This window comes from Rhipicephalus microplus, unplaced genomic scaffold (genome assembly GCF_043290135.1).
Source record: "Rhipicephalus microplus isolate Deutch F79 unplaced genomic scaffold, USDA_Rmic scaffold_28, whole genome shotgun sequence".
Classification (NCBI taxonomy): Eukaryota; Metazoa; Arthropoda; class Arachnida; order Ixodida; family Ixodidae; genus Rhipicephalus; species Rhipicephalus microplus.
Window position 1 is genome coordinate 977,501 of NW_027464601.1, and position 18,096 is coordinate 995,596.

At 42.8% G+C, this 18,096-nt stretch overlaps 1 protein-coding gene across 2 annotated transcripts in view; it reads left to right on the forward strand.

Moving 5' to 3' along the window:
* The window catches only part of LOC119159861 (monocarboxylate transporter 9-like), a 45,557-nt gene that overhangs the window by 8,392 nt on the left and 19,069 nt on the right, over nt 1-18,096 (forward strand). Inside the window, exon 1 of one of the 2 annotated variants that reach the window (XM_075884353.1) lies at nt 16,171-16,298. The exons of the other annotated variant lie outside the window; for it this stretch is intronic. The gene's annotated coding sequence lies outside the window, so the exon portion shown is untranslated. Of the gene's footprint in view, nt 1-16,170; nt 16,299-18,096 lie in introns of those variants that run through there. 2 annotated transcript variants of the gene reach the window in all.

The following is an 18,096-nucleotide window of genomic DNA, read 5'->3' on the forward strand; positions in this document are numbered from 1 at the left end:
ATGATTCCTGTACCACAGTTTTACCTTGTCGGTCAGGTAAAAGTTCACATTTCTAAGCTTATCAGCCGCGTTCAAGTTATTGCACACACTCACCAGTTCGTACTCGGCAATCCAGTTGTCCACATTTTTGTCGTCCGCGCCCCCAAATATGGGGGGGGGGGGGGTCACGCTGCCGGATAGCGCCAGGGCAGAAGATATGTACGGTCAGTATCTGGAGTGGCGCCCTGAGACGCCCCCGGATAAGTCATTGCAGAAGGTCGTTGGAGTGTCCCGCTTCGAAGTTGTTGAGTGAGGACTAGATGCATTCGAGCACGTCCACACTTGGTGAACGAGAGATTTATATAGTGCAAGGGCTAACTAAATGCAAGCCTATGATCACTTTGCTTTGCTTTGATTTGCTTCTTTAGATACATGGCACGTACCCACTTTAGGAGATTGGCCAAGAATGCAACATGGATACTGATAAATGCTGTTTTAGGTAGGCTATGAAATTTAAAACAAAAAATAACGAAAGAAATTGGCAATGTCACGTAAAATATTCAATGAAACTACAAGTAATATGCTTTTGAGCCTTACTACAGACTGCCATATTAACCTGACGGGAATAATATTGAAAACTTTAGCTTTAACCTAACGAAATGACGAAGACATTTAATACCAAAATAAAACGGTGCTCGTTGAGCAGTTATAATGAAATTACATAAGACACTTAAGACATCCCCGTGGAAGAATCCCAATCCTGAGCACCGAAGCTTAAAATATTTTTTTTTGATAAGGTGAAGTCTTTTTTTGTAAAAGGAGTAATTATAAGTCGAGTTCTGATACGACAATATCTTCCACACGACAAAAAGCAATGTGCAATATTTTCCAGTTTTCCACAGAATCGGTAGAGGAGGGGATATCATCAGACTAGCCCTGTACCTGTAAATGTTTAACGGAGGAACACGACATCGAAATCTGGTGATAATCACATATGATTGTTGAGAATGGCTCCACTGCAATTTTCATGAACATTTTAGGTGATTATATTCCGCCCACATGGTTATTGCTTCCATTTTATTTGTGTGAATAGTTAATCTTCTACACCTGGCTGCGGTGAAGTATTCTACCACCGGGAGAACTTGAACTATTGGAGATCTAGCGATGAGCATGCTAAGGCGCTGGCCATTTCCTTTATTGTTAACCCACAATGACCTGGAACCCATACTAATTTCAGATACTTTAGCTGAGACGGAACTAAAATTGGTAACGTCGTGGTGGCACGACAGGTATGCGAAATTTTAAGAGCAGGGCATACCGAAAGCGGATCAGTAATTATTAGTTCCCGGTTCTCATTCCTAGGAAGTTTTCGTAGTGCCATGACGACTGCCAATAGCTCCACCTCAAAAACAGTAGTGAAATCGGGTAGCCTCACGGTAAATGACCAGTCAAGTGATTGGGTGACTATTCCTATGTCGGCCCTTTTGTCATCGATAGAAGTATCTGTAGCTATTATGTTACGTGTCTGTGTAAGTTGCAGGAGATCTGCTAGTCTGTTCTCTAAGAATTCGTGGGATTGAAATTTAGATTGCTGAGGAAAGATCTCACGATATTTTATAATAATACAATGATATGAGATATCAGATCCAAATACCTCACTAATATTTACATTTACACTTGTCAGTTTTTTTGTACAAAGAATATTTGTGGTGTATGGAAAGGAGGCCAATGAGCGAGAAAGAAAAAATCCGGGTCACCGATGAAAACGTATCCAGCTCTTCTCACTGGTAAGCTGTAAAACTTTAGAAATGTCTGTGCTTTTAACAAGCGGAATTGGCAGGGCATTGTAGTGAGACGCGCTTCCTGATAAATAACATTAATTGCTGTATACTTAGGGAGACCCAGAGACAAGCGCAGAGCTTCCTGCTCCAAGAGAACCAACGGCTTAGTTTTGAACGCAGGTCCTCCTTAAAACAAGACAAATCCGAATTTTAATATTCGGCGCATATACAATTTGTATAACATTAACAAGGTGTCTCTACGCCAAATTTGTGATTACTGATTCTTCGCAATAAGCCTGAAGCCCGTTGAGCCTTAGACGCAATGTACTCTATATGTGGGCTCCAGTTACGTTTTCTGCCGTACAACGTACCCAAATATTTAAAGGTGTCTACTTGCGCAATGGGTTTCTGATTATGAACAATGGCAATTGAAATGAAATCTGCTATGGGGAACGCCAAGAGAGCACTCTAATTTCTATTTAAAGCCATTGAAATTGACAGCAGCCATCTTTCCAGCATGCTCAAGTGTATTTGTAATTTTTACCGTAGAGCATAATATCATTGTCATCAGAAAAGAAAAGTATATCATCAGCATATACATAGACATGGAAATCTTAGCAGTTCGGTATAGAATTGATTAGTATAATAAATAGAAGAGGCGAAATAACTGCTCTTTGGGGAACTCCGCGAATCTGTTTGTATCTAGATGAAGAGCATCCATTCTTGACACATTAAAATTCCCGTGAAGTCAAGAACTCTGCTAACCACGCTTTCATGTACTGTGAGAAGTTTAAAGTCATCAGAGAGTTCAGCAAAATTGAATGTTCAACGCTATCATAGGCTTTCGCAATGTCAAAGGTCACCAGTGCCGCGTATTGTCTTCTTTTTTAGCAAGCTCTATTCGGCTCTCAAATCTGCATTGGCACACCAGATTGAACAATTGAATTACCTTTACTAATTTCCAACGAAAAGGAATCCTTGCAGGTTTTAGAGATAATATTGAGAATTTCACGGGAAGATATCTTAAGTAATATTTGGATCATAAATATTGTAACTCCATCCGGGACCGGAGATGATAGGGGTAACTGCCTCATCACGTAGGATAGTTCTGACATTGTAACTTCCTAAAAATCAGCCTGGTTTGTACGAATCTGCCACCTGGTAGGTGTAGTTGATTTAAATATACCCTCCAAAGCTTTGGGGATCAGATCCAGAGCTTTAAACATTTGCTGGGACGATAAATGTTCATAATCCGAATTTACTGGTTATGGCAGGATCTTCCTTCTTCTCATGTATCGGAACAGTGCTTTCTTATTTTTCGGTTTTGAGAGGAAGTCGTAATGTCTACGATCGTATTCTTTTTTTTATTTAGCAACTGTGCGTTTAAATTTAGCTGTTATAAATTAATAATCAAACTAGTTTTAGGGCATTGATTGTGAGTAAGCTACTTTCAAGTTGCCTTGCGATGGTGGTGATCTCGTGTGCTATCTTCATTTTAACAAGAACTACAGGGCGCTCTTTCGAACGACTCAAACAGTAAATTCAGCTCGTTTGTAGGCTCTATCAATAATTGTGTTTAACTTGATCAACTTGCAATCATTACTTTCGTTGGAGGGAGACGATAAAGGTGATGTTAGGTTATCTCTATTTTTTTTGTAATTCTCAAACGTTTTGACTCGAGGGCATAGAAGGGTTCTCGGGGAAGAAATTTCAAAACGTATAGGAAAATGATCACTACTAGTGGCGCAGTCCAGCGCAATCCCAGGACGAGCTTGAAATACTCCAACTTAAGAGACCTAAATTGAAGGGTGAACGCTCCCATTTATTCGATCACGAATAAATGGGAGCGTTCTGGTGTTTAAGCTCGATAGATTACTATCTGTTGCCCACTACCACAGACGTTTACTACACTGATTAGTTTTGAAGCCCCCAAAGTGTGTGACGACAATTAAACTCAGTAAAGTGAAAAGTTGGGCGAGTTGGTGCTGGTTCATGATGATACGGGGCGCGAAAAAACGACACACAACAGAGAAGTACACAGACGACGCGCTACTAGCAACTGGAATATTTTATTCAGGAAACACCATTTATACCGCAGTGACGTCAACTTTAACCCAACGAATCGGCAAAAAACTAAAAATACATGCTGTTTGGCAATTAAAATCACCGACTACAATTTTCTCCTTCCACTATAATCTGATTGCCATGTCCGATCATATAGTGTCTTGTGCACCGTTCGTGAAGGGCACATTAAGTACGGAGAATGGTTGGCAACCGGGTTGTGTTACGTCTATCGCAATAAACTTACATACTAGGTACTTGTATTTGTACGAAATTTTTACCTTAAAACTGATTTTGTTAGAGATAAAAAATGTTATTCTTCCACTTCTGGACATGTGGCCTAGCCTAAACAAACGGTAGCTGGCTAATTGAAACAGTTCATCTAGTGAGAGCCATGTCTTCTACAATGCAAATACATCTGGGGTGTCTTTCGAAGACAAATATTTCAAAGATCAGTCATTGAAGAGTGAATTCATCTGCGATTCTAATGAAGAATCATAATTGACCCTATGTTTTTTAAAGAATTTCCTTTGTGACTGCCTTTTTCAGAATGGATTCTTTTAAGAAATCTATCCTATAGAGGCTTGTCTTGTCTTTCAGGCATTTGTTTTTGTTTTTTTCATGCCTTGGTGAAGATTTTTTGATAGAGGAAACGTAGTGCGTTTTAGTGATCTAGTGTCCAACTTTATATCTTCAGACTGCGCAGTTTCATCGTTTACATTGTTCCTTTGGTTCTGGTTGTCATCTACAGAGAATCCTGCGTTGACCAAATCGGACGGCGTGGTTGCGGTTTCTACTTCATTAATCAGTCGTGGCAGCTCTGCAGCCTGAGAGATTATATATTTCGCCGGCGTTCTAATTATGTGTCACTTGGTTGGTCAAACTTTGAGATAGAGTCCTACAAATGTTTGCAGCAAAGCGCTCCATAGTCTTTTTCATTGTTCTTTCGACGACTGCCACTATGAATTGAGACAAAGATGCATCGGCCAACTTGGCATGACAGGCTGCTAAACCTGCACAGCCCTGACTTCTAGCCTGAATTTCAGCTAAGGCTTCTTTTCGGGAGTAGCGTCTGCGATCTACGATTTTGAGAATTCGAATTTCTCTAGCCTCAGCAGAGCAATTTGAATTGTCCACACTGTGCGCTTCATTCTATAGACAGCATTTTTTTCTTTGCTCTGACACTCATTTGCGTTGTGAGGCTTCCCGTATATTTGGCATCTAAGAGCGGACCTACAGCCTTTTCACCATGTGGCCATAACGCCAGCATTTTACGCACTGCAGCGGTCGAGGCGACGGTGGTACGACTCGATAGATAAGGGGGTCAGGCCTTGAGTTTGGTAATCTCAATCAAGCAAATGTCACAATCACCGACTCCGTAGGGACTTTGGTCTTATCAACCACACGGCTACACCTACGAACGCAGATTGCACCAGATGCTGCTAACATCTCCAATGCCTCCGTTCGAGTCAAATTAATGCCTACACCTCGCACAAACCCCTTCACGAATGCTAAGTGATAAGGGACGAATGCACTCAGTGGGTTGGAGGCAAACATAAAACAATTCAGGAGGTCTTGGACACAAAGCTGGTCGGACGACAAACACAGGATACCACCCTTGCTGAACAGTCGGACGTCCGAAATACTCTGAAACTGAGCTGCGGCTGTAGCAGCTCAGCTTGATTACTTTCACATTCTTCATCTGTATGGTATCCTCATTTGTTGGTAATAGGGCAACAGGAACTGCAGAGATATCATTACGGAAGAACAGGACCATGGGGTCTCCGGTGGTGAAAGAGAAGCGGACCCAAGGAAGCCCCTTGTCCAGGGGAGGAAAGTTACATGCCTGAACTTACAAGCGGAAAAAGAAATCTGATCGACATTAGCCCTACAAAAACACTCTAATAGAATGAAATGGGGCTGCAAGGATGCAAACTATGGCCACAACCTTCGAAACGAGTACGGCTCACAGTGAAGGATGCTTCTTCTTCTTCATCATCCTTCTTCATTCTCCACTCGAGCTCTGTGTCCACTGTCCTCGTTACAGTAAATATATATTCCCCTAAATTCATCCCAAAACTCTGTCTTCTTGGTGAGTCAACTTTTTACTTCCTCTGAGCAGTGTTTACAAAAACCCCATCAGGCGTGTGCTAGAGGACAAGTAATGTACTCCACTTCTGGGCTTATTTTTCCCTACAGTGCAGTGAGTAATGGGTGGTGTACGCAACATATGAGTTAGTATTTCTAGTACGCAAACAGAACGAGCATGCAGTGTGCGCAGTCCTAACAATACGTTTTAAAAACGCAGCAAAATAACCAAAGCAATATTTAGAGCATTTATATGAACGAACGGCACAATGTTGAAAAACATTACCATTCTATCGGCACATGCTTTTTTTTTACTGCACGTCACGTAGAAACAACAGAAACGTACGGGTAATATGAGCGTACGCAACGAGTAAGAACAAATGTAGCACACATCCATGAGGTTCGCAAGTGAAGTTCACGCATGGCTGATGCGTGAAAAATAAGTGAATGTAACTAATTCGTACTAATTCTGTAGCGAGTTCCACATGCATAAATGCTCGCACAATCTAGGCTCTCACTCTGCTACGGGTGTTAGAATGTCCTTTGCGCGCACGCAAGTGGAAGGCAAGTCTATTTTAACGTGATAGCGTTAAAGAGCTCGTGTCACAGAAATTCCGCCGTCAGCGTCAGTACCGTTGGTTGTGAGAGGAAAATCATCCGTGAGCAAAAAAAAATCGACAAAGAAGCAAACAAAATAAAGAATAAATTTTTCGGCCACTTTGAGGAACGAACCCAGGCTGTTCGCGTAGAGAGCAGGTATCTTACCACAAAACGACTATGTTACTTGCAGCCGCTTCAGAAAAAAAAAACACTTTTTAATGCCGCGTAAAGGAAGTAGTCTCCTTGACGCATTTTGTTCGACAGGTGTCACGACGAAAACGAGCCCATTCGACGATTTGTAGGCGCATTTTGGAGGCCACGAAACTACTTCGAAAAAGGCTGGAATAGTGCAGCAGTCGTCACGAAAAACAGATTGAACTTTCGAACAGCTTTGAAAATGAATAACTATGTCTACATGCCGGAAAACGTATGACTTTCCAGAGGCGTTCATCAAGCAAACGGAACGCTAGATTATGTGCTGCCATCTGTGAGGCATCGTGATACTCTTTATGGCCTCTCCACGGCCGCCTGGATCTGGCGCGCACACCACCACGCGCACCCGATCTTGGCGGCCGGGGCCTTTCAGATGTCAAGTGCATGACGTTTATCTTGGAGGCTTGCTTTAGATCTTGCGTTAGATCAAACACCTATATGTACCATTTTGACGCGCGTGCGTGTGCGTGTGTCTCTGTGTGCCATCTGTCACACATCGTGAAAAACCTGTCTCGACCACAGCAGAGTGCCGTTCTAGCAGAGGGAAGTGACCACATTGCACATTCATTGCATTACTATAGATACGTCGCGCTTGCGCACGTGCGTGTGTGTGTGCGTGTGTGGTGTGTGTGTATGCGTGTGTGTGTAACAAGACATAATAATAAGTATGCACTTAGTGGTTAAAGGGCGCATTAGGGGTCGGATTTCGCTGTCACGTTCAACGCTTGAAGGTGAACCCTAAGTGTCCCCAAATTCTTTGAAGACGACAGTCTTTCTTGACGACCTTCGACGACAAAGTTTTGGTCTCTCTGTATGTCTGTTTGTCTTCCTGTCTGTGTGTCTGTACATTTGTCTGTTTGTCTGCGCTAACGATTCCCCTAAAAGCACCACCGAACGATATCTCAAACAGCCAGCCATTTACGCAGCGCTCACCAATATTGCTCAAGTTTCAGTGTTTATACTTGTGCGATTATCAATAAAAAGCAATTTTTGGGCATATCTGAGGCACCATAACAACACGTCAATGTTTTGTATGTGTGCCTTTATACAAGAGAAGGCACACACAAGTAATTATAAGGATCATAGCGTTAATCACGTTGCACTCACAGTGCAACGCGATGCTCAAAAAGGTAAGTGTCTTTGAGGCTGGAGTGTTTCTAAGAAAAGAAAGGAAGAGAAAAGTGAGCCCCGTAACTTTCTGTATCAAGGTGCGACACCTCTACAGTAGCTCACAAGGTATGGGAGTGAGGAGGGAATAAAAGAATAGGAATAAAGGTATATATATAGAGAAAGATGCGCTACGCCAGCGAGCGAGGACATATTGAGGGGATAGGAGAGGTAGGAAAGATGGCAACACGGTCACAGGAGTCTGAGGACGGGGCACCACTTGCAAGAGCTTTCGTCGGCATCAGGAGATGGCGTAGGCCAAGTCCAGTTGGTCAGAGCTACAGAGTCGTCGCAGGTCGGCGTCAGGAGATGACGTAGGGCCAGCCCAGTTGACCAGAGCTACGCTGACGTCAGAAATCGCGGGGGCACAACCGGTCGGCACGGAATCCAGCGAGCGAGTCCTATTTCCGACACTTTCCCAAGACGACACGGTGATTGGTGGCATCTGCCCGTTGCTTTGCCGTATCTTAATCCCTTTCGAGACGGGCACGCATCATTCTTCGTTGGCGCTCACGCTTCCTTCGTTTTCGAAGATAACTGCCAAATAGAACTGGTGTCTAACGTGCCTCGATGCGCTCGTTTGGCTTCGCTGCACGGATCGAGAATTTCTGACCCAGTGCTTACAGAATACAATTAATCAATTTTCTCACACAGAACATCAAACAAAGGTTTTGTTCACTCTTTTTACATTCAAGACTATCGTCCTTCTTGGACTCTTGCAGGGAAACATGCAGGTACGGCTCATACGTTTTTTTTTTTTTTTTTGTGGCTTTCGCTCTAGGGGAGAGCGAACGTCTAAACAACTCGCTGTAAGTAGGAGATGATCATCAAGAGAAAAGAAAAGCCAAGTAGAAATGATAAAAAGCTTGTTGTTCTGCTGTTCCTTCTCTTGGAGGCACTGCATATGTTGTCAAAGAGTAGACTTCACAATTTTTCTATTTTTTTTTCTCTTTACTTTTCTTTTCTTCGAACATGAAAGTTGTGCTCCATCAAAATTGTGCGCTTTATTTCGTGGCAGCTCAAGGCGACCCGCCGCTACATCATAGCGCTCTCGCATAGCACATGCATGCGACGCATGGCGGCGATCCACACGCCAGGATGGCAGAGGCTCTCACATTATGACCATCATCTACTCTGGCCTCCATTTCACAGGGATATAGGAACGTCTTTTTTTTAATCATGCAACTTGCTTCTTGATAAAAAAAGACCAAAGCCTCAGCGTCAACTATCAAGCAAAATAAACGCAAAGAGGCAGTACCTGGGTTTTTCATTAACGACAATCGTTACTGCCTTATTCTCACGTTTATTTCGCCCATAACAATCGCTGTTGCCGAGTGAACATGATATAAACTTTGTTTTTGTTGCTGCGTCCCGGTTGCAGGCGTGACAGGCAGGACCAACAACAATTTGTCCACGTGATGGCCCATACAAAAGGTACAGCGCATTGCCCTATGGGTGCAGTGTAGAGCGGGTGAAGTTGTGGTTCAAGGCAGTAGCTGTTGATTAGAGTGAGACCGCGTCCATTCATCGGTACACACAAACAAGAAGTCCCCCTTCAGCTCACTCGTTGCCCCGTTTAAATCACGCAGGTGGGGCACGCGCATCGGCTGCACGCAGCACGCGCCTCCGTCTCGAGATAGCCGGTGCGATAGTGATTATTTTTACTAATGTTTAAGTTTGCTCATGTACACATATAGTTCAGCTTACAATAAAAATTTAGGTATTTCTTTATTATTAGCGCATTCCTTAGGGCAGGCTGCTGTTACATATTGTGATATTGAATTTGGCAATGAGAGCAAGCGACTTTCCAGTCATTTTGGCAAACATCCCAAATGTATTCGAACAAAAATAGTTAAAATTAGCTGCACTGCGAATATTTATTACGAGGTTTATTTTGAAAAACAAAAAGCTTTTCGCTACGCGAGTGCTCCAAAGTTTCGCAGAACATCGTCCTAGTGTCATTCCAGAGACACGCTATTATGTAGTACTCATTCCTCCTTTCAACGCAAAAGTTACATTATATAAAAATAAACTTGTTCATTTTTGTGCTATGAATTCAAGCAATTATTGCAGCTTTGCAGCCGTACCCGCCTCGAAAAATTTCCCAAATATTTCTTTTAGTGATTTTTTTATTCCAATGTCGCACTATGCATTATGATCTGAGTAATGATTGCTTAGTGTGTGATAAGTATTGTTGGCGATAAAAGTATCTTCAGACCACTTAAGTTTCTCAAATTTAGAAAAACATTACACATTTTTTGAAACTATTGTTTTGGTTCGTACTGAAGAACAATTTACGCCACGTGCTGCTGCAGTCGAAAGTTAGCTTTATACCCCAATTTAAAGCGGATAATTGGATATCCTGACATAGTGAATCTTAATGTTGTGATATTTTTGCTTTAAATTACAAAAACATATTTTTGAACTTTGAGCGTAGGCGGGCGCAGGGTTCCCCATTCCTTCTAACTCAGCAGCTCTCACTCCTTCGGTGGAGTCCAAAATAGAATAATTAACAACGGTTAAAAAAACAAAAATGATGTAACGTGTTTCTCAGGACGGCCTGCGTTTAGTCATTTGTTTGGCGAAACCAGATATGGGAAGTAAGCAACTCTTATAATGCAAAATTGTGGGGGCCTTTGGCCGCAATTAGTGTCGAAAACTTGTGTGACCACAACCCTGCTCGCTAAACTCTGACACGAGATGTCGGACTGAGTAAATGTATCTGGCACACTTTGCAACCCTTCCCCCTCCACCTGCCTTAGGTAATCTGGGGGGTGGGAGTACCCTCTTAGTGCGCGCTTCAATATCCTTAAGCATTGCTTGGTATAAAATACTTCGCAATGTGGACGAAGTTATAATTTTGGGACATTCGTGATTAATACAATCTATAATTAAAACTTTAACGCAGTGATTTCTGTATAATTATTGTTAAATATAAAGTCATCTGAAAATCAAAGGGGTTAACGGGCATCTCTCCTTTGTCAAAGTTCTTCGCTGGAAAACTCGGCTAATGTGCACGATTTCTACGCTACAACTAGACCTGGTGTTTTTTCACGTATTCGTGCTTGCTGCTGTTGAACTTGTCTGCGTTGAGAAAAAAAATTAGTGTACTAGTGCTGCAGTGTTTTGAAGCCCATGCGCTGCTGATTCTCGCGCTTCCTGCAGCATTGAATGTTAACAGCAGTCAACATTTTTCTACGAATGAAGGTACTTTGCAGCTCCAATATTGTCAGCTTTGCGTCACCAACTGCATGAACAGCTGTTGCAGGAGACTGCATAGGTGATGCACAGCCCCAGAGAGGAAGGGCGCTATGTCACTTTTTTATGATAAATTTTCCCTTGTCATCATAATTAATCGTAAGGACTGGGCCTATCAAGCTTACCGTGCCGACTATATTCAATACCACGAAATACCCATGTCAATTTCTAGGACGAATGCGGCACTCAAGCTTGGCGTGCTTGCTCACTAATGCACCATATCGCAGTGGAATGAGTGACTTTTCACGTGTGCTTGATTGCATTCCATTTATTCAAACTTGAGACTCACCCCTGTAATTATAAACGCTCCTTGACTTGAACTTGACTTGAAACCACCTCAATGTAGTGAGTTCAAAAAGTGTCTGCGCGTTTGTGCTGTCTTGGCACCGCCTAAAGACAGCGTGTTTGTAACGCGCTTGTGCTGCATTGAAGTCAATGGCAAGTCAAGTTATAGTCAAGCAGCGTTTCCGCATACGGGCGTTAGAGTTCTTTGGGACTTTCTAGAGTGTATGTTACCCTTTTCTATGAGCCCTTATTAAACCTGAAAATTTACCAACGCTTATGGGTTACGCATTTGAGAGGCCGACACCACATCTCTTCAGTGCGGTGACAAACAAATGATGATGATGATGATGATGATGATGATGATAGTGAGCCTTCAGCTTTGCTGGCTCTCGGCCACAAAAGGGGATCGGCCAAGAACCGAGCGGCAGGATCACCAAGTGAGTTATGAGTCAGGCATTCAGGTAGTCTCGTAGCCTGAAATAGTCATAAATATAGACTAACAAGGTAATTTTTTGTTGCCATTATGTACGCATACACGGCAAAACAAACCTCCTTGTGAATATAACTTAATGTAATCCCTCCGAAAGATAATATTACTGCCATGTTTGCTTTTAAACCTAGCTTCTCAATTGCTTTGACCAGGCATCTTTTCCTTTGATAAGAATGTCGTTGGCAGGATAAAAAAATGATCTATTGGTTCTGATTTCTTGCAAAAGAGACATAACGGAGATGCTGTGAGTCCAGCTTCATGTAGGTAATAGTTAAGGTGCGGAATTCGGCATCGTGTGATGTAAACTATTTGTTGTTTTCTTCGGTTTTCTTGTCCATGTTTTCCCTTTGCTGTAAGCCTGTATCGTGAACCGTGGATTTGCCAGAGGAATTACATTCTAAAAAAAACAGTTGCACATGTCATTTGCAATTGGTTGGAGTATGGTGGACAGGCACAATTTAAGACGCGTTCACAACGTGAAAAGTCAATTCAGAACGAAGAATTATGGGCGATCTACAAGGTTTAGGATGTAGTAAGAAGTGCATATAGACGGTTTCAAGATCGCTAGCGTTGTGGCCCTTCAAAAAAACTTCCAATCACCTTACTTAGAGCTCGTAACGTCGAAAATGAAACGACGTTTTCACGTTTTTGAAGGCTATAGAAAGTCTCCTATTGATTTTTCAGATAAAAAGAACGCTCGTGATGTAAAAGGCAATCTTTATTAGTTTTTATGTAGCTCAAATAACTATACTTTTTTATATTATGCCAAATTATGCAAAAAAATGTAGGAAATCAGAGCTGATTGCTCTCGCATAGTTGAGTCTCAAATCGTTACAAACTTTTTCTAAACACACGGCTGCACTGTTGCGATGACCCCGGTTTTCGGCACTACCATGATTAGAACACATCACAGTGTTTTTATATCCTTGTTGTTTTCAACTAGGTGCCTCTTTGTCAACGCCCGTTTTCCAACCTATTATCCACACGAGAGTACAGGGAAGCAAAGCGATTTTTTGACCACCCTATCGATATCCAAACATCTTTCGTGTGCTTCTATTTGGGGGGGGGGGGGAACAGGAGGAAAAGGTAAGGCAGAGATGTTAACCACTCTGGAGCGATCGGTATGCTACCCTACATTGGGGATAGAGAAGAGGGAGTTTGGAAGATGGGGAAAAATGAGATAAAGGAGATCGCACACGCGTTTGGTTCACAAATGCTCATGACTTGGAACATAATAACGCACACTAATTGGGGAAAGTCCGAAAAGACATGGTTTTAGTCCACTAAAGTTGCACTGAATGATGGATGCTTCCTTGACTTCTTAGAAACGATGGTGATTGTTAGCCATTTTTCCCCTCGAGCGATTGAAGTACTGGGCTCAAGGCGTCCAGTACTTTGAGAGCGCTTCGAGCAGACGTTGTCCTCATGTCCAACAAGATCTGCCGGGTGGCATCCATGAAAGAACAAAGCTTAGTTGTGACTTTGCCATCTTACTTACTTGTGTTATCAGCGCTTTGTGAAGACCCCTGAGTGGGTGCGTTCTGCTGTCGTTCTATGGTTAGCGGATGACTTGAAAGAATAGTTCATTTCTCTGTAGAGATAGTCCTCTCCGAAGTATTCTTTGAATTGGTTGGTCCTGTTGCGGCTTGACTTAATGGTGCAGCAGTAGAGGTGGCACTGTCGTTTTGAGCTTGCGCAGTCTTTGAGGTCGAACGATGGAATCGACGCCGCTGCCGACGCTGGACCGTTTCGGCAGCATCCCTGTGGGTCGAATTGTGTGTCACCTTTCGCTTAAGCACCAAACGCTCCTTCTTAATTAAAGGGCAGTCTTTTGATGAGGCAGTGTGCGAGCCATTCCAGTTACCACATTTAGGAATTGTTGGCTGACACACATCTTCCGAATGGGGCTCTGTGCACCAGTGGTACCGTAGCAAGTTCGGGCACATGCCTTTGACGTGACCTAGTTTAAAGCACTGGTGGCATTGAAGTGGCTTCTGCACAAAAGGCCGAACAGGATGTCGACAACGTGCGACTTTGACATGGGATGGTCAAATCGCCTTTGAAGACCAGTTTCACACAGCGTGACTTCCCAAGGTGGTGTGCCTGAGTGATGACAGTACCCTCATTTTCCGGTTTGATGAGGGTAGGCAAGTCAGCGTCGGGACTCGCAATGTCTACGTCGTATATCACACCAGCTATAGATGAGTTGTCAATCGGTGTAAAGGGCCGCGATTTGATGCTGCCTAGCTCAGTCACTTGTTTGAGTGGTCCAAGCGCATTCACGTGGAATACGTCTATAGAAGTATATTTTTTTCGTGTATTTACTCTGATTTGCTTGATTTCGTTAGGTACCACACGTTCAAAAAAAACAAAGAGGAGAGTGCTTGCCTGTTCAGCAGTTTCAAGTTTCCTGAGGACTCTTCTGGCACAAAGATGATGACGTGTGGCAAGCATTCGTGTCTTCACTTCATAGTCACTGCACTCGCTGAGGTGGTCGAGGCTGCGTTGAGGATCTTCCTCTTCGCCCTCTTGCTCCAGGCAGGAATGAAATCATCGTCGAATGAGTCGTCTTTCGAGGTGGCTGAGTACAGCTCTGTGTCCTCGCTCTCACTGAGTGAAGTTCCTCTCTTCCTCGCGGTGGTCAGCCGAGATGACTGCTGGCCAGGCAGTCCTCCGGGTAGCCCCGCGTCTATGGCCGCAAGACGCGGAGCCGAGGTACCATACAAAACTGAAAATTTCACCAAAAAAATCGGAGAGCACAGAGAGAAGCGCTTGGACGATTATGATGATGATAATGATGTTGATGATGACGATGATGATGATGATTCCACAGCCATGGTTCGTACCCACTCAGGGGGATCGGCCAAGAATCGATGACTTAATTCAGTCAGATTTTTTTTGTTCAATATCGAAACTATCTACCGGAGAAAAAAAAGGAAAAAGAAAAGACACCCTAGGCAAAATGAAAGGATTGCAATAGTTGTTTGCCACTCGTTCAGATCAGACAATCATTGATTACCTCGAATAGGAATCAGCATGGGTGAACAAAGCTCCTCTATATGACGGAATATTTTTTCGGGAATAATACTCACACAAATAAAAGCGTAATTCTTTAAGTTTTATTCAATAACTTGCAAACTGCATAGAAAACGTTCTCGTTGCTGAAGCCCAGATCAGAAGCACCAAAGGAAAGTATATTTTCTATTGTGAAGTTCAGCCCCCGGCTAGCGAATGGGAGGACTAAAAGTGTTTTCCTGGGCAATTTGTATGATACATGATAAAAAATAGTGGTCTATTGTTTCTGATTCTGAACAAAAGTTCCATAGCGGTGATATCGCCAGACCAGCCCATGTTAATAGAAATTTACTGGGAGGACACGACATCGATATCTGGTTATTACGGTTTCCAACTGTCTTGTAGGACACCAATGAATTTTTCACGGAAATCTTAAGTGAGTAAATGCTGGTGTTGACATTATTGCTTCCATAGCGTCCGCACGAAGCGCTTGGATACCTGAACACTTCGTCGTCATCACTCGAGCTTCCATTCAAGGAATATTTGCCCTATAGGGTTTTGAAGCTCAGTCTTGTCAAAGCCGTATTTATCCGTGAAACGCAATATCAACACAATGAATCACAACGGCATCGATAGCACGTGCAAACAAAGGAGCAATTTTTTTACCACTTTTGAGATCATTGTGCTATACCGGTTTTAACATTTTAGGGCATTGACAATGCATCTAAGTATACTAGCAAATAAAGTTCAGAACTGTGGGCAATACGCTATACGGCAGTGTTGTTTTTTATATTATCAGGAACAACAGCAAAATAAATTCTAGCAAATACATTTATTTTGCATGCATCAATACTCAATGACGAAATCAGAGTAACAACCAGAAGATTGCATATAAACACGTCACAGCTCTTGAATGAGAGCGCCTAGTAGTAGGCCACAAAGAACGCCTCATATAGGTAGTGCCACAAACCACAAGGTCGACCCGATACCATCTCTAAAAGATTAGAAGATTTCGCTCTTTTGCGTTCATAAGGGGTTCTTTTTGACGTACAGAGAGAAGACGCACGTCCGCATATGGCAGCCTCTCTTAACATGCAGAGCTGCGGCGGTTTCACAAAGCGCTGTTACAACATGGGCCCGAAGTTTACCTCTATATGATGGATTGCGAACGTCGTCGACATCTCTTAAGCAGTAAAAGGCTGGCAGTGAAACAGAGCCTGTCAGAAAAGGTGTATTTCTATTGGTAGGAGCCGAAGTAAGTGTTGATGAATTAGTGTGCGTCACGTTGACGCCGTTTCCGGAAGTCAAGGAGCAACTTCTGACAAGCAACAAAGTTGCCCTTCAAGATCTCAAACGGACAGGTGAGTTGTTCTAACCGAATGCGCCTGCATGGAGGACGGTCGCTGGCCTAACCGGAGTCATCGTTCACGCGACAATTCAAACCGCACCTACGTGGGTCACCACGTGCATGTCTTTCCGCTAGTAATGGAAGTGCACTCCATCTATCGTCCTGTCCCTGTGAATGTAACAGGTGCAGTCTCTCGGCATACTACAACAGGAGTCTAGAAAGTGGGATTTGGGCGCTTTAGCGACAACTCACCTTGGCGATTGAATTAAGGCACTAGGTGTGGTTGCCACATATTCCTGCTGCTCTTCAAGTGCTACAGCTACCACCGGCCTGACATTGGTGTTGCTTGCTCGCATTGTTATTGCGTCAAAAAAACCTATATGAAAAATGCGCATCGCAGCGAAGTTTTCATTCCTCAACGCACACTACGTTAGCGTATATATATATATATATTGTGGCCGAAAGCGTTTTATTTATTACAACTTGCCGCTACGCTTTTAGGTTCATAACAAAAAAAACAGTAGTCATTGCAGCAAGAAAATTGAGATATTGGTGCATTAGCTTTAGTACTATTTTTCAGAAAACCAGCGGATATCTGCTTCCTTTTTATAGGTACAACATTACTGCGAAGAAAGGTTGTACCCGTGTGTTAGTTTACAAAGCCAAATATCACGTGCAAGGCCACTCATTTTCCGACGGCAGGGCTGGCAAGCGATGCATTTTAAGCTAATGGCAAAGCGTTCAAGGCATGGCCCGATGATGCAATCATGTTCAATTCTGATTAGTGAAGCTGTTGACTAGCTATTTTTTACTCTTTTTTCCCGTCGGATCTATTATTGTCCTTTTTTCCTTTTTACGTGTAAACTAGTCAAACGAGCATCTGCTTGCTTTAACTACCTCTTTAACTCTTTGCTTGCTTCATCTGCTTGCTTTAACTCTTTGTTTTCCTTTCTACCTGCTAGGCTTGCTTGAGCAAGCCTAGCAGGTAGCGTAGTTTTGCTATATAGTTGAAATTGAGCAAACTAGAATGGTCTTGTAAGACAACTCCTGAAACCATATTAGAGAACCATATTTCGTTATAAATCGCAAAAGCATAATAACCCAACTAGACTCCAAACTTTATGCGCATAGTCTACTAATGTTTCTTTGAACTTGTTAGTGCACGATGATATAAAATTAGTGACTTTACAGCAAATGTGCCTAGCTCATTTTATTAAATGCTATATTTTAGAGCATATGGAGTGCGAAACTTTAGTGTGCAAGCTAATGTTCCCATGAAAAAGTTGAAGTCCTTTCAACGAGCGAGAACTGCCAGTCAGATATTAGCACTTTCCAAAGCCGTTACTGCGGATGAGCGAGCAAATACAATTTGAGATCGAACAACATCATTCATTCGCTGGCAGGAAGAAGTTTATTTCTCCGACCAACATTCATATCTGTTTGTTTGTTTGTTTGTTTGTTTGTTTGTTTGTTTGAAGGGTGATGGTCTGAGGCTTTGGCATATACGCACTCTGGAGGATTGGCGAAGAAAACTTGTAGTATCTTATGGAGCGTAACTGCATTTCTATTCTTTCACTTCCTTCATTTCTCTCTTTTTACCGTAGCGGCTCTTACGACCAAGGCGCAATATTTTCGCAACAATTCGCAAAGCGTGTTTGCAGCTTCAGCGCTTTCAGCGCATTAGGGTGGGGTCAATGCATTCAATGCAGGGCAAGCATTCTCGAACAAGAGTTTTGCATTCGCGAAATTTCTTGCTGAAATCCAACTTACAGCGTCTTTGCGAAACGTCAATCACAGCTGTGCATTGTAAA